The sequence below is a fragment of the Mesoplodon bidens genome (genome assembly GCF_964165515.1).
Source record: "Mesoplodon bidens genome assembly, contig: HAP1_SCAFFOLD_608, whole genome shotgun sequence".
Taxonomy (NCBI): Eukaryota; Metazoa; Chordata; class Mammalia; order Artiodactyla; family Ziphiidae; genus Mesoplodon; species Mesoplodon bidens.
In genome coordinates this window covers 109,562-130,742 of record NW_027672699.1, presented here as the reverse complement: position 1 = coordinate 130,742, position 21,181 = coordinate 109,562, and the positions used below count along the sequence as shown (strand labels likewise).

At 45.3% G+C, this 21,181-nt stretch overlaps 1 protein-coding gene and 1 pseudogene across 2 annotated transcripts in view; one reads left to right on the top strand and one right to left on the bottom strand.

Annotated features, from left to right (window-relative positions):
* The window catches only part of LOC308609827 (uncharacterized protein), a gene marked incomplete at its 5' end in the record, with an annotated part of 123,908 nt that overhangs the window by 79,249 nt on the left and 23,478 nt on the right, over positions 1 to 21,181 (bottom strand). The window lies entirely within an intron of this gene.
* LOC308609823 (protein FAM170A-like) lies at positions 558 to 11,232 on the top strand (annotated as a pseudogene). Its single transcript has 2 exons — positions 558 to 575; positions 10,421 to 11,232. The product of its transcript is annotated as a protein FAM170A-like (transcript).

The following is a 21,181-nucleotide window of genomic DNA, read 5'->3' as shown; positions in this document are numbered from 1 at the left end:
CAACACTATGTTAACAAGGCATTCCTTTCTCCCCCCTTTTACCGAACAGCAACGGAGGCACAGAGGAGTTAAGCAACTCACCCAGTGTGACGCCGTATGAAGCGGTAGGGCTAGCTCATAGGTGGGGGACGGGGTCAGGTTAGGGGTGAAGAAAACCGGGGAGACCCTCAAACCCCAGGAGGCACGACCTGAGCCCACCCCATCCCGGGTACGTTACCAAACGCAAAGAAGCTCCGCCCGCGGGACGTACATCACCACTCCAGGCCCTCAAACCTCCGCTTTTAGCCGCCCCTCCTCTTTCTCCCCAAATGAAAGGTCTGCAAACGTTGGCCCCAGGCGCATGTCGGGGAAGCTTGAATGGGTCGTGAAGAGCGGACCTGAAACACCGCCATCACGCAAAACATGGCTGCTACGTGTCCTCCTGGGGCGGAAGTGCCTGCGACTAACCCGGAACTCCTGGACCACATTTCCCAGAATTCCGCGGGCAAACCTTTACAGCGAGGCGTTACTGTAGCTGCAGTATATGGGACTACACGAGTTTACGAGCTCTGGACTACATGTCCCAGAATGCAAGGGTGGGTGCGGGGGTGTCTACCGGCACCAGCTCTGGACTACATGTTTTCACTCTGGTTTTCACTTTCCGGAATCCCTGAGAAGGTCTCGGGCAGTCTTGCCGTTCTACTGTGTAGGCTTCAGAAGAGTGTAGATTCTGTTCATTGAAAGGCGTACAAACTCAGTAGAATTTTGGACGTCTTCAAGAGGCTAAGCGACATAAAAGCATTACCAGCCACGAAGGCTTCCTGGTAAACCCCAAAGAGTTTCACCATTGGAATAAGGGGAGAAGGAAACTGGGCTTTCTTTGGCAGGGACTGAAGCCAAACGCCAAAACACCTCATTCCCTGAGATTGTGTAAAGGTGAACGTGTTTTGTTAGCATCTTACAACCCGTGCAGAAGCAAGGGAAAATCCTTTCTAGAGACAGACATCAACATCCTAGGTCTCGAGTTATTTCTGTAATTATAAAATCTGTGACATTGCTATTTGACCAAGTGAACTTTAAGGGGAAGGAAAAAGCATTACTTGACATACGGAGGGACACTTCACAGTCATAAAAGTTTCCAATTATCAGAAACTAATAACTTCAGCTGATACTTTATAAAGCAAAAATTGACAGAACCATGAAGAGAAACATTCAAATTCATAATTGGATCTGGAGATTTGAACACATACATAGAGGGAAATGTTGAGCCTTAAAAGCATATATTAAAGTAGAAAGGGGGGCTTCCCTGGTGGCGCAGTGGTTGAGAGTCCGCCTGCCGATGCAGGGGACACGGGTTCGTGCCCTGGTCCGGGAAGATCCCACATGCCGCAGAGCGGCTGGGCCCGTGAGCCATGGCCGCTGAGCCTGCGCGTCCGGAGCCTGTGCTCCGCAACGGGAGAGGCCACAACAGTGAGAGGCCCGCGTACAGCAAGGAAAACAAAAACAAAACAAAACAAAAAAAAACAAAGTAAAAAGGAAGTTGAAAATTGATTCAGAAAACATCCATTTCAGGAAGTTAATAAATGAATAATAAAACTGAAGAAGGCAGATGGAAAAATATAAGATCAGATTAATGAAATACAAAATAAAGTAGATCCCACACACACCCACAAAACAGAAATTAAAGAAAAAAACAAAACAAACAAAAAAAGATCATCCATAGTATAAACAAAGATTTTTTCAAAAATTTGTTCCAAATTCTTTCAGGAAAATATCCTCCAAGAACTATTCCTGACTTAAGCCAACATAGCACACAGGATTTCTTTCCACTACAAGTAAAGTGAAATCTTGGATATAGCATGATGAAATACGGTAACATGATTAAGTTTTATTTATTCACCTCCTGTTCCCTATGGCACCCTCCACTCCCTTCTCTACCCCGTAAGCTACCATTCTAATTTGTTTGATGTGTTTTCTTTTGGGTGTGTTCTTGTGCACAATGTGCACTTGTGTATATTTTCAATTCATATAAATAATATTGTGTCATAAAATTCATTCTGGTGTTTATTTCCTTCATTCAGGAGTATATTTTTAAGATTCACCCATCCGGGCTTCCCTGGTGGCACAGTGGTTGAGAGTCTGCCTGCCGATGCAGGGGACGCGGGTTCATGCCCCAGTCTGGGAAAATCCCACGTGCCGCGGAGCGGCTGGGCCCGTGAGCCATGGCTGCTGAGCCTGCACGTCCGGAGCCTGTGCTCCGCAGCGGGAGAGGCCACAACAGTGAGAGGCCCACGTACCGCAGAAAAACAAACAAACAAAAAAAAACATTCACCCATCTATCTAATTTGTTTCATAGAGTTCCATTTTCTGCACCCACATTTTACCTGTACTCTTCCAACTGCCATGCCAATGACAATCAAGTAAACATCTTCTTACATTTGTTTATAGACGTATCTGAGAATTTCTTTGGAATACATACCCGAGTGAAATTATTTCATAGCAAATGTGTATACTTTAATAATATAGCCAGATTGACTTCCTGAACGGCTCCACCAGTCCAGATTACCAAAGAGTTGCACGTCAGGTTTTTGTGCAACCACTTACCTTCATTTGGACGACTCATCACCGTTTTGCTAGTGTATTAAGTGTACAGTAGTATCTTGTTTTAGTTAAATTTCTCTGATTTCTAATAAGTTTGATCTTTTTTTCAAATGCTTGGTAGCTTCATCTATAAATGTCTACTTAAAACTTTTGCCCCATTTTCTAATGTGGATGCTATCTTTTTCTTCCTCATTTCTATTACATATTCTGATTATTAATACCTTTTCAGTTTTACCAATTACAAGTATCCTTTCCTAATTGGGCACGTGTTTCTAAAATTTTTCTATTGTGTTCTTCATGGAATAGAAATCTTTAATTATAAGATAATAAACCAATAATTTCTTAATATCTGTGCTTCTGAAACTCCTCAGGTGAAAAAATATATTTCTACCTTTTAAAAATTAACTTTCTAGACTTATCTTTCACATGTAGGTCCTTTAAATATTTTGGAGTCTATTTATGTACATTTTATTACATGGGATCCACTTTTATTTTTCTCCAAGAGAAATTCTTAAAAATAGTGATATTCATGGCTTGAAGATTCAATATTACAAAGATATCAGTAATCCTCAAAATGATCTATAGGCTCAGTCAAACCCCAATAAAAACACCAGCATTTTTTCCCCTTGGAAATTGATGAGATGTTTACAAATATTATGTGGGAAAGCAAAGAGCTACAAGAAGAGCTGGGGGCTTCCCTGGTGGCGCAGTGGTTGAGAATCTGCCTGCTAATGCAGGGGACACGGGTTTGAGCCCTGGTCTGGGAAGATCCCACATGCCACGGAGCAACTAGGCCCGTGAGCCACGTAGTGAGCCTGCGCGTCTGGAGCCTGTGCTCCCCAACAAGAGGCCGTGATAGTGAGGCCCACGCACCACGATGAAGAGTGGCCCCCGCTTGCCACAACTAAAGAAAGCCCTCGCACAGAAACGAAGACCCAACACAGCAAAAATAAATACATAAACTCCTACCCCCAACATCTAAAAAAACATAAAAATAAAAAACAAAAGAAGAGCTGGGACAATCTGAAAGAAGAATGAAAAGAAAGATATTAGTCACATTAAATCTTACTATAAATCTACAATATAAGATAGTCTGGTGTTCGCTCAAGGATAGACAAGATAATAGACATCAAAATCCATGTTGAAACAGACATTATAACAACGTGTAAAAAGAAAACACTGCAGGGAGTTCCCTGGTGGTCTAGTGGTAAGGATTTGGCGCTTTCACTGTGGTGACCCTGGTTCAATCCCTGGTCAGGGAACTGAGATCCCGCAAGCCACGCAGCACGGCCAAAAGAAAAAAGAAAGAAAAGAAAACACTGCAGCAGAGAGGGGAAAGAACTCTTGTTAATACAGTTGATCCTTGAACTAGGGTTCAAGGGGGTTAGGGGTGCCAACCCTCTGCTAAGCTGAAAATCCAAGTATAACTTATAGCCAGTCCTCTGTACGTACATGGTTTCTCCATAATCGGCAATTCTGCATCTGAGGATTGAACCAACCTTGGATCGTGTAGTAGTGCAGTATTTACTATTAAAAAAAATCCTCGTATAAGTGCACTTGTGTAGTTTAAACCCATGTTGTCCAAGGGTCAACTATTGGTTCTCAGTCAGCTGGATATCCATATGGGAAAAATATTAATCATTACTGCATAGGATATAAAAATATAAATTGCAGAAGATCTGCAGACTTAAATTTGAAAAGTAAACAATGATGCTTTAGGAAAGGAACGTAAGATAACAGCCTTTTTGCCTTGGAGTAGGAAGAATTTCTTAAGACCAAAAAAGTCACCAACTGTGAAAGAAAAAATTGAAAAATTGGACTATTTTAAAGTTAAGAAACACTGTAAACCCAAACGCAGCACTCTTGGGCCAAAAGTGAGAGATATTTTAAAAACATCTATGGAATAAAAGACTCAGATGCATCCCTCATGCCCATGCATTCTTCAAGGGTCAACTGTATCTACCAAAGTTGAACATATACCCTAGAACCCTTTGGCTCCACCCATAGAAATATCCCTCAAACAAGTGCACAAGGCACATTCTAGATTGCTCACGTCACCACTAACTGTGATAGCCAAGAATGGGGAAGTACCCAATACCCACCAATAATGGGATTAATAAATAGATTTTGATATGTTTACACACTGCAATAATATCCACCAATGAAAATGAATCAAAGGTATCCACTCCCAACAATATGGATAAATGTCATGGATATACTGTGGAGCAAATGAAGCCAACACAAAATAGCACCTGTTACACGACTCCATTTATATCAAGTACAAAATAGGCTAAGTGAATCTACACCATTACAAATTAGTGGCTACCATATGGAAAGGAAGGTTACTAGAAAGAGCCAAAAAGGGATGCTTCTAGGGCTTGGGGTTTGTCCTGGTCCTCCAAGAACTAGACGGCAAAGTGCTGAGAAAGACTTTAATGAACAAATCTTTCATTAGGGAAAACATCGGAGAGGAAATGGCAGGGAGCTCTGGAAGGCTGGCGGAGCTATCAGCTCATAGTGCAAGTCTGACCCTGAGTGAAGATTTGGAAGAAAGATTTGGTAGATCATCCGAGACTGCCTTGTCATCCACGTAAACTCCTTCAAGGCTGTCAGAGTCCTTGAAAAAAGGTCACTGGACAGAGGAATCCTGGTCTCCAAGAAATGGCCTGCCTTAGGATCCCTGCTGTGCTGACTAGGAGCAATCAGGGGCAAGGCCGGCCTCCAGGCAAACCTGGTGATGGGTTTAAGAGCAGCAGCTGGGACCTTTGGCCAGTTATGCTCCCTGTGGTCATAACTGTGAAACAGGAGACTCTCAACGTGGATGCTTCCTTGCGATAAGATCTGGTTCTTTATTTCTGTCAGTAATAGTACTGAAGCAACGTTGCGTCCTTCTCAGTATAGCATACCCCAGAGATCTAAAACGTTCGTTTGTTCTGTTATTGATCATGTTCATCTCTTGGCTAAGGTAGTGTTCACCAAATTTATACCTACTGTATTTCTTGTTGTGATTAATACTTTGTGGAGAGATACTTTGGGTTTTGTAGCATCCTGCTCCTTGTAAACTTTCAACCAGTAGTTTTATAATTCATTGATTACTCTTGCCAGAACCTATCATTACTATGATGGTTGTAAATAAGGATTTTTACATTACATCATTCCTTCTATATATTTATGGTTTGGCATTCTATTATGAGAGCCCTTCCTTCCCTCCCTTCCTCTTTTTTTATTCATATTCTGTATGATAATTGTTTATTTTATGGCCAAATTGCTCAGATTTACCCAGTGTGAGTCTCTTCAAGCTGGATCTTTTTACACATCCCGCCACTCTTTCCTACTTTCTGGCACAGTAAATTTTCTCCAGGATCATTCTACACTTTCCTTGCTCCAGCCCTGAAATAGAAACGTGGATATACATGCTTATATACATCACATACACATGTGTGTGTTTGTATATCCTCACACTTCCATATCTACTTCTGTAAATACCTAGCATGTGCACTCACTCCCTCTCTCTCTCTACAGATGGGTGGACGGATGGATGGATGGATAGACAGATCTGTATAAATAACTTATGGTCAGACTTCCATATCCGTGGTTCCTCTGTATCTGCAATTCTGCAACCATGGGTTCAACCAACCACAGATCATGTAGTACTGTAGTAATTACTATTAAAAAAAACCCTGCATATAAGTGGACCTGCCCAGTTCAAAACCATATTGTTCAAGGGTCAACTGTAACTTGCTAAATAAAGCCCTTTAACCAACTATATTAAAAATACCACCATTGGTCTGCGTATGGAACGCCATCCAAACCTGCTTTGTCCTTACTGGTTCCACATCCAGAGGGTCCTCTGCCATTATGCTCAGTTCTCTCCTCTTGTGCACCTTTTCAACAAGAGCAACTTTTTTTTTTTAAACCTCCACAATGTAGGTATATCCACTTTTGTTTCTAGCTCCAGGATTTTCCCTCTCCCTATTATGGATCTGTAGTTAAAGCACAGCATAAATAATAAAGCTTCAATTGTTGAAACTCATGAATTTTTCTGTGTATGCAAAATAATCTGAGAACTGTTGTGTTTTTGAAATTGGCTTCCAGAGTTCATACCATAATTTTGATCTTATATGCCTTATGACAATATAGAACAATTATATAAGGTCTTAACTTGCTATTGCAGAGACTGCGCTCAACCTAGGTCCACAGAATGCTCTGATGTCATCATTGAGGTCACAGAATCCCGCTGTGCGCCTGGCAACCTTGTAAACTTAACAGCCCTGGTGAGCACTAGGCAGTACTGCTGCTTCAATAAGTGGTACAAGTTTTTCAGCCATTTAGGAGACTTGACTACTTTTATTTGTATTGAATCATTTCAACGGATTGCCCAAGAGCCAACAAGGGCCAACCTGTAGGGAAGACGAGGAGTTGGACATCTCTTGAGGCATCTTCTAAGGGAGACTTCTAGTTGGTACCATGAAACGGCGACAAAAGAGGAAACATCTGGAAAATGAAGAGTCCCAGGAAACTGCCGAGAACAGAGGAGGTATGTGGGGGGCAACATGCTGGGGCACATGGGTTTCTGCCAAACTAAACCTTCTCTAGGATGGGGGGGACTGAGAACGTGTCACCTGTGAAGCAGGGAGCGAGAGACCTTGTCTCACTGATGCTGCCGTATCCATCCGGAGGGTCCCTGTGGTGTGAGACGGCACAGAACGGCCAGATGCCCCCTGGGAGATGGGAGGTCAGCTCCGCTGGTCTAGGGACTCTCTCCTGGGGCTGCCGGGCCTGGAGCTTTGTCGGACTCACAGCAGGCTGCATCCTGCTTGCACAGACCTAGAGGTGCAGCTTTTCTCAGTCCCCGATTTCTCTCTTATTCTCTTGGATCGTTCCCTGGGGTCATGAGGTGGGGGATGTGAAGGATGCAAGGATGCTGAGAGAGACCCATGAGTTGCTTGGCCTCTTTTACCAAAGTGGAAAGAGAAGCCCCATGAGTTGAAGGCCCTGTTGAAAACTATCTTGACAAGTGGAATGCACTTTGAAAGAAGATTGTTTGTCTAGGGATGGTGTCATATTGAAAGCAAGGAGGTTTTATTCCTTCAACAGGAAGAATTTCCCAAAGGCGATCAAGGAAAGGGAAGGGTTTTCCAGAGACTGAGACCGCGTGAGCAGGGGTGAGAAATGGCCTCAGTGTCCTGCGGGGAGCTCTGAGAGCCACGGGCCATGTGGTGCCTGCGTGCATTAAAAGTAGGCGAGTAGCTTGCCCTGGGAGACAGAGGGGTGGTCACTCCAGAGCTCCAGCTAGAGGCCTCTGCCCCAGATTAGAGCCCAGTAGCTCCTACCGGGCCCAGGGCCCTGGAGACTGTAGGATGGGCCCTGGGAATGGAGCTCTACACAGCAGGCAGATTTCCAGGCAGTGGCTGGGACAGGCTGGGGAAGGCAATGACTGCCCCTGACCATTCAGAATATTTTGCTCTATGTTCCTGTGTGTGACTCTGTGTGTGTGTGTGTGTGTGTGTTAGTGCAGAGAAGAGCGAGATCAATGGGGTTAGAGTGCTTACCAGATATAAAGTCTGCGTGGTAAAGTTCTTGTCACCCTGCCAGGACCTGGCTGACACTCGGTGTACGTAAGAGTGTATACAGAATTCTTGTTAGGGGTGTTTCATGAGACAGTAACTCATACAACCATGTACACTCTGATACAGCAAAAATATCACACACCCCACATATAACTTCCTTAGTAAACCACACACAACACATGGAGGTATATACATGCATCCCTTCTGTACTACGTTCTCATACAACCCACCTGTATCACAATCGTCTCCTCCAACACCAAACGCTGGAGATGAGATATGTTTATAGACACACACACTATATATATAGGACACACACACACACACACTATATATATATGTATCTCCTCAACTCTTGCACAAACACAGCTAACTTCAGCCATCTCTAAATACCTCTATAAGAACCAGTCACGTGTCATACACACCACACTTATAACACATTCTTGAGTAATGCCAGACCCGCTTTGTACAAACCACAGTAAACCACAGTCTCAGTAACCCAGGTCAGGATTGCCAGAGAAAATATGGGCTATCCAGTTCAATTTGAATTCCAGATAAACAACAAGTAATTTTTCAGTATCAGTATGTCCCACATATTGTATGGGCCATACTTACACTAAAACTAAGTCAGGCCAAACACTGCATGGGAATACTTACACTAAAAAATTATTCTGGGTTTATCTGAAACTGAAATTTAACTGGGTGCCTTGTATTCTTGTTCGCTAAGTCTGGCAACCCTTATATACTTACCACCAGCTGATGTATTATATATTTATTGTAGTTTTGTTTAGTGTGTGTCTTCCCCTACTAGAATGTGCAGCGTTACCAAAGACTACAACAATGGAAGAGTGCCGGATACACAGGAGTAGCTGCTTACTGAATCTTGGTGACTGAATGAATGAACACACACCATAAATACAAGCCACACCATGTAATGAGGAAAAGTTACATGTCCCAGAATTCCTGACTTGTGAACAGAAACCATGCACACAAAGGCCACAGACACAGATAGACACATCTGCACTGTGCTCCCCATGCCAACCCCACACTTACCACAGACTTAACTGATACACATCACTCACTCTTCCCACACACTCACAGTCACCACCGAGGCCTACATTACCAACTAGACAGTGAGAGAATAAGTATGGATTGGAATTAAATCCTGGAGTATCCACTGGGAACCACACTCTCAACTGTGTGTATTCACTGCACCTGACACGTGTCACACACTCAGTAAATATTTGTGGACAGAGGACTGATGAACCCACCCTGAGCCTTTCATTCCTCCCTCAGGAATCTCGAAGTCACAAGAGGATCCCCCTCACCTTCGATCCACTGTGGTGGCCCAAGGCTGCAGCCCAGGGCCAGGGGAGGTCTCCTCTGCCTCTAACTACTTCTTCTGTACTTCTACTCCGCTCAAGCTCAGCTACGCTGGTAAGGGCGCGGGGCTCCTCAGGTGAGGGGGTGCTTGGCTGTGAGGCAGGAGGCACACAGATCCCAGGGAGGCTGAGAGGAAACCCAGGGTCATCAGAGGTGATGAGGGCTCTGTGGAGGAGCCTGGGCAGGATGGCTGAGCTGTTCCGAGGGCGTGGATGCCAGCTGAGTCTTGGGTGTGTGTGTGAATACTGCTACTACCATGGTGGGGAAGTCAAGGAGCAGGGGCCGGAAAGGTCTGGGCTTGAGGTGGAGGGAAGAGGGACCAGATTAAGCATCTTCAGAGGAAAATGTAGGCTTTGTCTTTGCCTTTGCTTCCAGAGAAGGACAGAGTTCTGCATCATACACCTCCAGCCTGAGAGCAGGACCATCCAGCTCGGGTGCACACAGCTCACACATACACGCGCCCTCCAGGCACAGCCCTTCTCAGTGCACATCAACCCCAGCACGTGCTCCACAGTACTCTCCTCCTGCACCACAGCCCCATTCCACAAGGAATGCACCACCGATATTCCCAAACTCACACTCCTCGTCGTACACGCATCCAGCCGCATCCCTCACATACCACAGCCCTCACCACCATACTCCACACCCCTGTATACAGACACCGCTCCAGTATCCCCCCCACGCACATGAAAAGCCCACAGATGACACCAGATACACCACTCCGTCCTACGGCCAACAGACACCAAGCTCACGACATAGCTATGTCGTGCCAATGTCCCTCTCTCGTCTACCACACCTGCTCCCTCAGCTTCCGGCATGGCCCATGCATGTTATTATGATTTTAATTTCCTTTTTCAGGAATCCGGAGATTTCATCGAGACACTGCCCAGCCTACAGCAGCCCTAGCCCAGGATCAGGAAGAAGGAGAGACCGCTCCCCCATCACACTGTGTCTCCTCCTCACCCTCTTCACCCTCTAAGAACTATCTGCACCCAGACAAAGAGGAAAGGGGCATGAAAATATACTACATGCAGGCACAAGTGAACAAGGGTGTCGCTGTCTCCTGGAAGACAAAGAAACCCTTGGAGTTGCCTGAAAAGCAGCTGAGGATAGAAGAAGTGACCCTTCCTGAGGATGTGTGCGCAGTAGCCACTGAGCCCTCTTCTGATGTGTCCACCGAAAGCCTCCTGTCTGACAGTGAGCCCACTGGGGAGGAGAAAGAGTAAGAGCAAAGGGCAGAGCCAGGCAGCCCATCAGGGCCACCTGCCGTCGAGGAGAGACCCAGCGCCAAGACAGCGGACTGGATGGTGACCATGGAGACCGGCTTCAGGTGCATGGCCTGCTGCCGGGTCTTCCCCGCCTTGGAGATCCTCCAGCAGCACGTGAAGTTCGGCATCCTGGAGGGCTTCAGCTGCCGTGTCTCTCATCTCACCATGGTCCAGCTGATGGGCAATGTGGAATCCGAGAGCACCCCTGAGGAGGAGGACGAGGAGGAGGAGGAGGAGGACGAGGAGGACGAGGAAGAGAAGCAAGAAGAAAAGGAGAATGAGGGAGCGCAGCCCACGGGGGAAGGCCCCAGCACAAAGAGACCCCGCAGGCAGGGTCTTTTCTCTCCTTTGAGTTCCAAACAGCAACTGAGATTCATGGGACACAAGATCCTGGAAGACGGTGTGGCCGTCCCTTGGAAGAGGTAAGGCTTGAGGCTGGCAGTCTACTGAGCCTATGTCACGAGGGCCCAGAGGAGTCTAAGGGAAGGGGCCGCACACATGTGCTGGTTGACCTAATGGCTCTGCCGTTGCATCAAATGGGACACACCCAGCACTACCAAAGGCATTGAGCTCTGTTGACGTAAACAAGAAGGTGGAGCCTTTTCCTAGGAGTTTTCTCAGGGTCTGCACGACGGACCTCAACTCTTAGAGGACGTACTGCCAGCAGCGCCTTCTCGGCAGAGAGAGCCAGGAGTGGTCTCCAGAGAGGACAGGGGCCCTGGCAGGACCAGAACTTTGAGGTCTGAGAGCCTTGGGCCTGAGCCGAGATCTCACCCGGACCACTGGACCTAGCCTTCTGTGACAAAGGGGAATATGAAATAGAGTCACGTGGAAATGAGGTCCCCTGAGATATGGAAATGTTCCAGAACCTTCGTTGCGTGGTAGTTGATCTGGAGCCAAGCTCACTGTGGTGTGTGTGGCTCTGAGCATTAAGGCAACGCTGGAGGGTAACCCTGACCAGCAGAGCTTGGAGTGCTTCTTGTCTCTTCCTGTTCTACCTCATTTGTTTTATCCCTTCCAGGGAGAAGAAAGGACCCTCGGGAGAGTAGCAGACAGAAGGCCGTGGTCTGAAGGAGGATGAAGGGACCGGCACTCAGTCTAACATCATATGACAATAGAAGCGTCCTATGCATTAAAGGGCATTTTCCAAACCTTTCCTGGAGCTTTTATTTAATTACATTTTTCTATCTATGCATCTATCTGTCAAATACATCTGTATCTTTCAAGGTTTGTGAACAAGCTTTCACATAAGCACTAGAGACGTCGGCCAGCATTTTCCAGAAGAGGCCTGCAAATTGCTGGGGACTCCTCACAAATAGGGAATGGCCACAACCCCTGCCACACAGACTATGCGCGTGGCCCTCCTGACGTACTCCCACTCTCTCTCTGAATTTCCCAACGTCTGAGATGAGGGTGCTGGCTGGAGGCAATGATCACGTGCAGGCTGAATCTTCTCCAGATTCTGATTCTCTTCCTGGGCCTATCGTCCTCAAGCACAGTCTCCATGTCCCTGGCCACACTGATCTCTCTCCTTCAGTCCTTCCCTCCCTCCCTCTCCTGCCTCCCAGTGCAGAGAATACTGTTTTGCATTTGAGACGACATTTAGTTTTTGTTCACAGAATTCTCACCTGTTCTACTGTGGCCTCCGTTGTGAACATTCCAAAGCTGAGAATTTTCTTTTTTTCTCCCTCATTTCTGCTGAGTCTTTACCTTCCTAATGCAGTGAACTCAGAGTGCCTAGCTGACTGGATGGGGACAAAAATCCAGGGAGCAAAGAGAAATAATAAAAGAATATATCAGTTAATTTTTCATAGTGTTATCCAACTACATATTTTTAAAAATTTGGAATACTATTAGGAATCTTCTCTTTATAAAAAACTGAATTATTGGGCTTCCCTGGTGGAGCAGTGGTTAAGAATATGCCTGCGAATGCAGGGGACATGGGTTCGAGCCCTGGTCTGGGAAGATCCCACGTGCCACGGAGTAACTCAGCCCGCGCGCCACAACTACTGAGCCTGCGCTCTAGAGCCCGTGTGCCACATCTACCGAGCCCACGTGCCACAACTACGGAAGCCTGCGTGCCTGGAGCCCATGCTCCGCAACAAGAGAAGCCACTGCAATGAGAAGCCCGTGCACCACAGCCAAGAGTAGCCCCCGCTCACTGCAACTAGAGAACGCCCGCTAGCAGCAACAAAGACCCAATGCAGCCCAAAATAACTTAATTAATTTTAAAAAATTGAATTAGTTTCAAGGGTACAATGTATAAAAGTACAATAAAAGCCCCCCTTCAGAACCCCCCAACCCCACTCTCAAGATGGAATAGATATGCTGTGATACAATTTATAGTCGTAGCACTACTACTCCTCCCACCACATCCCAAATCCTCTGAGCCAGGTGCAGCAGCTCCCTTTCACAATGCTAGCACCCGCCACAAGACAGATGATAATCCCTTTGGACATTTCAAGGAGCGGCACCAAGGCAACAGTACCTGGGAAATGCCACTGACAGCTCAGAATATCCATGGCATTTCTAGAGCCTCGGCACTGCTCTCGCTCTGGGAATGAAGGTCCAAAAAGCACATCGGAGAATGTCCATAGTTGTAAACAAGCTCCACCTTTGAAACACAATCTACATAGAACCACATATACAAGCCTGCACGATGGAGGAAGCCAAGGTCTCCTCCATGATTTCCCTTCTGACCACCTTAGTGTCTCCTCAACCATAAAAGGTGAACTTGAAACTCAGGACCTTGCCTTGTCCCCAGAAACATCCAAGCTTGGATCAGTCTTTCTAAGACCAGATCCTTGCTCTCTGAACTATTAGAGACTTGTCACATACACAGAAGTAGAACAGGATTGTTTCTATCTACCTGGGGACCAGGAGTCTTTCACATTGCTCCTGTTAAAACTCTCACAACAGCAAAACTTTACCTACAAAGGGTTCAAGCTATGACACTCCCAATTTCCACAAACCTCCTCAGCTCTTGTGAGTCACATGCAGCCAATTCCAGGAATTGGAAACATGGTTGTGAGGATGAAACTGACTTTGGGGCTCCCCTTGGATATGGTCTTCCAGACTTACCAAAAGGCCATTAAGAGGAAGGTTTACCCCACCTCAGGGAAACCCGAGGCAGTACTTGCAGTCAAGGGCTGGCCATGGCTTCTGAGCTACATCCAAAAAGAATTTCATACTGTACCTGGATCTGCTGAAGCCATTTCTGACTGTCCGAGAGCCAGCATGTACCGCTCCTCAACTGCCTCCATTGTGGATCATCAGTAGGGCTGTCAGATTTAGTAAATATAAGTACAGGATGCCCAGTTCAACTTGAACTTCACATGAATAGTAAGTCATTATTTTTAGTATAAGTAGATCCTATGAACTATTTGGGGCATACTTATCTTAAAAATGTACTTGTTGTTTCTCTGACATTCAGAGTTAACTAAACAGCCTATATTTTATCTGTCAACCCTACCCTTCAGAAATGATGGAGGCTCATAGAGATCCAGGAGACGCCTCAGCGCCTCCTCAGCTTTTATTTCTACGTCCTGGACAGCGAGCACGAACCTTCCAGTCCCAGTCATTGGCTAGAATGGAGGATATTCTCTGTTTTAGAGCTTTTTCTACTTGTCATTGTTATTATCTTCCTTATTTTAAAGAGATGTTTATTTTTTCCCAAACTTCATAGCTCATCCAAAAGTATTTCAAAGTTCATTAGACAAGGGAAAAACAACATGGGTCTGAAAAGTGAAGGAAACCGCCTGGTGTTTAGTAAAGAAGTAGTAGGGAGACTGAAAAAGCCAAACTTAATAAGCAAATCTCTCCAAGGGTATTTTCAGAGCTTGATACCCTCCCACACCCTGAAAATATTATTACATCAAAAACGTAGAACTGCTAACCAAATGTAAGGCTCCCATATGATTCTATCAAACTGAGGATGCTTCTTTACTAAGCAGTGAGCACACTTGCTGCCCCAGGGACCTTGGCAGTTGCAACGTAGGGCTCTTCCCTCTGGGATGGAAACAGCAAGTTTTCCTGTGGTCTACACGCTGGCCCCAAAAATACTACACTCCCAATACTTGTCAACTTTAAGTATTTTTCTACATATCTCCATTTTTCTGTTACTATTTGGACTACATCCTAGACTTGACACTACATAAATTGCATTCAAGAAGCTATTTTTAAAAGTTGGTAGGAAACCTTAAATCTATAGCTTGCAGTCCCTGGCTTACTTTCATCCAGGTGCATAAGTGTTTTCAAAAGTAGTCAGGTTAGTTACCCCATATCACAGCCCCACGCTTGTGTCACAGATATAAAAATGGAACATGATATTTAAGGTTTTAGTTGCCAAATCATCAAGCCTCCCAGACAGAGGCAATAGGGCAAAATGATTACAGAGGCATGGATTTTGATTTGCTCCAGTGTCTTGGGCAAGTCACTTGGCCTCTGTATTTATTTGTACTTATCTGCACTTATCTGTCACTTGGGGGTCATAATTGTACCTGGTCCATGGGTACGTTGTACAAATGATCTGTAAAGTAGTTACAAGAAACCGACACAGAGTAAGCACTCCACAGACATTGGCTATTAGCTATTGGAAATATTTCTCCATGAAACAGATGACTTTATCAGTGGATGACTCGGTGGGAGACAGTGAATCACAGAATCACAGCATGTTGAAAGTGACCTAGTTCACACTCTTATGTGAAAAAAAGAAAAGTGTGCCTGGGTAGAAAATGTCTGAAAGCGTACCTAACAAATAGTTTATCATGTTAACTTGGAGAATTAGAATAAAACAGGAAAGCAGGAAAGAAAAACTTGAGTGTAATTCAATTTCTCTATCATTTGTGTTTCTACACTGAGACTCTGAATACACTGGAAGCGCAATGTTTTTTAATGTGGCGGGATAAAGGTTTTCACGTTTTCCTGATCCATCCGTATTATTATCTCAGAATTGCTGGCAGTTCTTGCCATCTTTGGATCTACACCCATCTGAGTCAGGGGGCCATTCTGGACGGAGGAGATAATAGAGCAGAAGTGAAGTGAGAGGAAAGGAGAGACAAGATTTTCTCTTTTCTCTTCCAAGAGGAAAGGTCTTTGGAATGGGAACAACTCACAACCAAACTTTGGGGAAAGGATGTGATGGAAAATGAGACAAACATCCTACCCCTGTGATGAGAAGGATTCCCTGGGCTGGATGGAGGGAGGTCACAGGTGGCTGGACAAGGAAACCAACTAGGGAGAAACACACACAAGTGTAGAGCAAACACCCTGAGGCCACTCAGCCTGACTCCATGCAAACATGTGTCCAGCAGCCAGCCCTTCACCTGTGGCTCCCCAGCAAGACAGGTACCTCGGGGGTGCCAACTCATTCTGAGTCCATTATGCCTGGCCATTCATAAACCGCTGTCTAACGTGTGAGGAATAAACTCTCAATGTTTATGAGGAAATTGGGGAAGGAGATTGAAAGGTTACTTAAACGGAAAAAAAAGAAGTTCAGCAAGGCAGGATGGTAGAGAGACAAGAAAAAGACCTTAAAAGATAGAAAGGATTTGCCAAAGAAGAGAAAGAAAAAGAAATGATTCCGAATGGCTTAACCTGCAGCTAGGAAGTTAAGGAAGATTATTGATGGGTGAAGACTATGGAATAAAGTGAATAAAAGTTTTCAGAAGTTGCTGAGACTATGGTAAGAAGCATGATTATCCAATTATGAATTGGCTGCAATGGCATTCTAGGGGGACACTAGGAAGGGGAAGCAAATGTTCCTGAGATGACAGTGGCAGGTGGAAAGTTGTTTCAGGGGAAGAGCAGTCTTGCAGAGGGTGTATCAGAGGAGGGCAAGTGTGAGCAAGCAAGGAAATACTAAGTGTATACGGTTCCTTCACTGAGTGCACCCAGCCCCGTGGTCAGCCTTGAGAACAAGCAGGACTTCAGGTACTGGAGCTACATTTCAGTCATCAAGACTTGAGAAGACACCCTTAACTCAGGTCTTCTCTTCAAACTCCATCTTTCCTTCTTGACCTTCATTTGGCCTCTTCCCTTACCCTCAAGCTGTGGACTGAGGCCACAGAGCAAGATGGGTCACTAGTGTCCTCCATCCCCTGGCGACTGTGGTTCACATCAGTGGAGTACCAAAGGCAATAGCCAAGTAACAGACACAAGAGTGTATGAAGAAGAAGAGATTCTGATAAGGCTTTCTGTGACAGTGTGGGCCAAGTCGGCTCTATATGGCTGGTATCACCTGAATTATGAGCAGCCTTAGGGGAGAAGTTCTCAGAAGGCAGAGCCTGGCTCTCTAGAGGCTCTGCGTGCTCACAGCCCACTCCAAGACCTCAGTTACACCTTCGGCCCCCAATATCTCTCCCTCTGCCTGCTCAGAGTTTTTGAAGGCTTCTTTCCTCCACATTTCTCTTGAGCGGTGGAGGAGGAAGATGAGCTTCAGGCCAGCTCAGACTCCCCTGGGATCCCAGCAGGATGCCTATCATTAACCTCCCACCTTCTAGGAAGCTCCTAAGATCTTCACATTTGGGGCAGTTTTCATTTCAGCTGTGCTTCAAATTGCTGGCTGGAGACGGCCTGTTGGAAGGTGGCTGAAAGCAAGTAGCAATCCTTCGGGCAGCCTGGCCCTTCTCGACTGTCAGACATCTTCAGGGATATTCTAGGAAATGTTGTTTGTTCTAGAGAAGGGAGGGAAACAATCCAATTGTCCAATAATGCTTGAATGGAAAATAAATGATGCTATATGCATGTGATGAAATAATATCAAGCAGTCAAAAATCAAAGACCTAGATCTATATGGATTCACGTGGATAAATCTTGAAAACATAATATTGATTGAAAGAAAATAAGATCAAGAATGTTAGATTGTGATAACAGGTATGTAAGTATTTAAATATTTAAATCAATTCAACATATTGCTTCTATATATATATAGATGCAAGAAAATAAACTTTATCCAAAGAACACATTATTTACATTTCCTATGCTCATTTATCTAGGAGACCCAAAAGAACCCACAGATAAACTAGCAGGAACTAATAAGACGGTTCAACAAGGCACACACATACAAGATCAATAAATTTTAAAAGTCAATCAGGCTCCTCTACACTGGCGATAACAAATTAGAAACTGTAAAAGAAAATAAGAAAAAAAGAAGATCTAAAAATTGTCACAAGAGCCATATAAATTATTTAGAGCTAAGCATACGTAGAAGGCAATATAACTAACAAACTGAGTACGAACAGTTAAACTCCACCCAACCCAAGGTTAGGAAAAGACTGTTGTTACTTTATGAGAACAGACCCTCTTCTTAAGTGGCAGATCAGTAAGTGAGAGTGAATCAAAGAAACACGGCATTTGAAAAGTCAGCTAGTCCAAGCCTCTTGATGGCACATACAGAAGCTGAAGCCCAGATAGGTTGAGTTACTTGGTAAAGGGCCCAACGTCCTGACTCAAGGACTAGCATTTTTCACTCATTCGTAAGACACAATCAAATGCAGTACCTTGGAAAGAGATGGGAAAAAAATGAAGAAATCAATTATATAGTTCCTCATCTTTAAGTACAGAAATAGCTGTGACAAAATTACACGTATTGAGGGAAAATTGAAGTGCAGAGTTTAAAATGTCAATAATCCACAGGGAAACTGGAGACCACTGAAAATATTCATATTAAATCTCTCTAGAAAAGACATGAAAAGATCTCCACTCAAAATGTGAATTTTATAATAGACATGGTATGATACAATTTATAATAGATATGGTATGAACCTTTCCCTTTCACGGGAAAGGTTCAGCTGGGAAAAAGGAAATGTTCTTGAAAATGGGGCCTGTGCTATTGCAGACACTGTGCTCCACCTAGGTCCACGGAATGCTCTGATGTCATCACTGAGGTCACAGAATTCCACTGTGCGCCTGGCAACCTTGCAAACATAACAGCCCTGGTGAGCACTAGGCAGTACTGCTGGTTCACTAAGTGGTACAAGTTTTTCAGCCATTTAGGAGACTTGACTATTTTTATTTGTATTGAATCATTTCAACGGATTGCCCAAGAGCCAACAAGGGCCAACCTGTAGGGAAGAGGAGGAGTTGGACATCTCTTGAGGCATCTTCTAAGGGAGACTTCTAGTTGGTACCATGAAACGGCGACAAAAGAGGAAACATCTGGAAAATGAAGAGTCCCAGGAAACTGCCGAGAACGGAGGAGGTATGTGGGGGGCAACATGCTGGGGCACATGGGTTTCTGCCAAACTAAACCTTCTCTAGGATGGGGGGGACTGAGAACGTGTCACCTGTGAAGCAGGGAGCGAGAGACCTTGTCTCACTGACGCTGCCGTATCCATCCGGAGGGTCCCTGTGGTGTGAGACGGCACAGAACGGCCAGATGCCCCCTGGGAGATGGGAGGTCAGCTCCGCTGGTCTGAGGACTCTCCCCTGGGGCAGCCGGGCCTGGAGCTCTGTCGGACTCATAGCAGGCTGCATCCTGCTTGCACAGACCTAGAGGTGCAGCTTTTCTCAGTCCCCGATTTCTCTCTTATTCTCTTGGATCTTTCCCTGGGGTCATGAGGTGGGGGATGTGAAGGATGCAAGGATGCTGAGAGAGACCCATGAGTTGCTTGGCCTCTTTTACCAAAGTGGAAAGAGAAGCCCCATGAGTTGAAGGCCCTGTTGAAAAATATCTTGACAAGTGGAATGCACTTTGAAAGAAGATTGTTTGTCTAGGGATGGTGTCATATTGAAAGCAAGGAGGTTTTATTCCTTCAACAGGAAGAATTTCCCAAAGGAGATCAAGGGAAGGGAAGGGTTTTCCAGAGACTGAGACCGCGTGAGCAGGGGTGAGAAATGGCCTCAGGGTCCTGCGGGGAGCTCTGAGAGCCACGGGCCACGGGGTGCCTGCGTGCATTAAATGTAGGCGAGTAGCTTGCCCTGGGAGAGGGGTGGTCACCCCAGAGCTCCAGCTAGAGGCCTCTGCCCCAGATTAGAGCCCAGTAGCTCCTACCAGGCCCAGGGCCCTGGAGACTGTAGGATGGGTCCTGGGAATGGAGCTCTAGACAGCAGGCAGATTTCCAGGCAGTGGCTGGGACAGGCTGGGGAAGGCAATGACTGCCCCTGACCATTCAGAATATTTTGCTCTGTGTTCCTGTGTGTTCGTGTGTGTGTGTGTGTGTGGTGGGGGGTAGTGCAGAGAAGAGCGAGATGAATGGGGTTAGAGTGCTTACCAGATATAAAGTCTGCGTGGTAAAGTTCTTGTCACCCTGCCTGGACCTGGCTGACACTCGGTGTACGTAAGAGTGTATACAGAATTCTTGTTAGGGGTGTTTCATGAGACAGTAACTCATACACCCATGTACACTCTGATACAGCAAAAATATCACACACCCCACATATAACTTCCTTAGTAAACCACACACAGCACATGGAGGTATATACATGCATCCCTTCTGTACTACGTTCTCATACAACCCACCTGTATCACAATCGTCTCCTCCAACACCAAACGCTGGAGATGAGATATGTATATAGGCACACACACTATATATATAGGACACACACACACACACTATATATATATGTATCTCCTCAACTCTTGCACAAACACAGCTAACTTCAGCCATCTCTAAATACCTCTATAAGAACCAGTCACGTGTCATACACACCACACTTATAACACATTCTTGAGTAATGCCAGACCCGCTTTGTACAAACCACAGTAAACCACAGTCTCACTAACCCAGGTCAGGATTGCCAGAGAAAATATGGGCTATCCAGTTCAATTTGAATTCCAGATAAACAACAAGTAATTTTTCAGTATCAGTATGTCCCACATATTGTATGGGCCATACTTACACTAAAACTAAGTCAGGCCAAACACTGCATGGGAATACTTACACTAAAAAATTATTCTGGGTTTATCTGAAAGTGAAATTTAACTGGGTGCCTTGTATTCTTGTTCGCTAAGTCTGGCAACCCTTATATACTTACCACCAGCTGATGTATTATATATTTATTGTAGTTTTGTTTAGTGTGTGTCTTCCCCTACTAGAATGTGCAGCGTTACCAAACACTACAACAATGGAAGAGTGCCGGATACACAGGAGTAGCTGCTTACTGAATCTTGGTGACTGAATGAATGAACACGCACCATAAATACAAGCCACACCATGTAATGAGGAAAAGTTACATGTCCCAGAATTCCTGACTTGTGAACAGAAACCATGCACACAAAGGCCACACACACAGATAGACACATCTGCACTGTGCTCCCCATGCCAACCCCACACTTACCACAGACTTAACTGATACACATCACTCACTCTTCCCACACACTCACAGTCACCACCGAGGCCTACATTACCAACTAGACAGTGAGAGAATAAGTATGGATTGGAA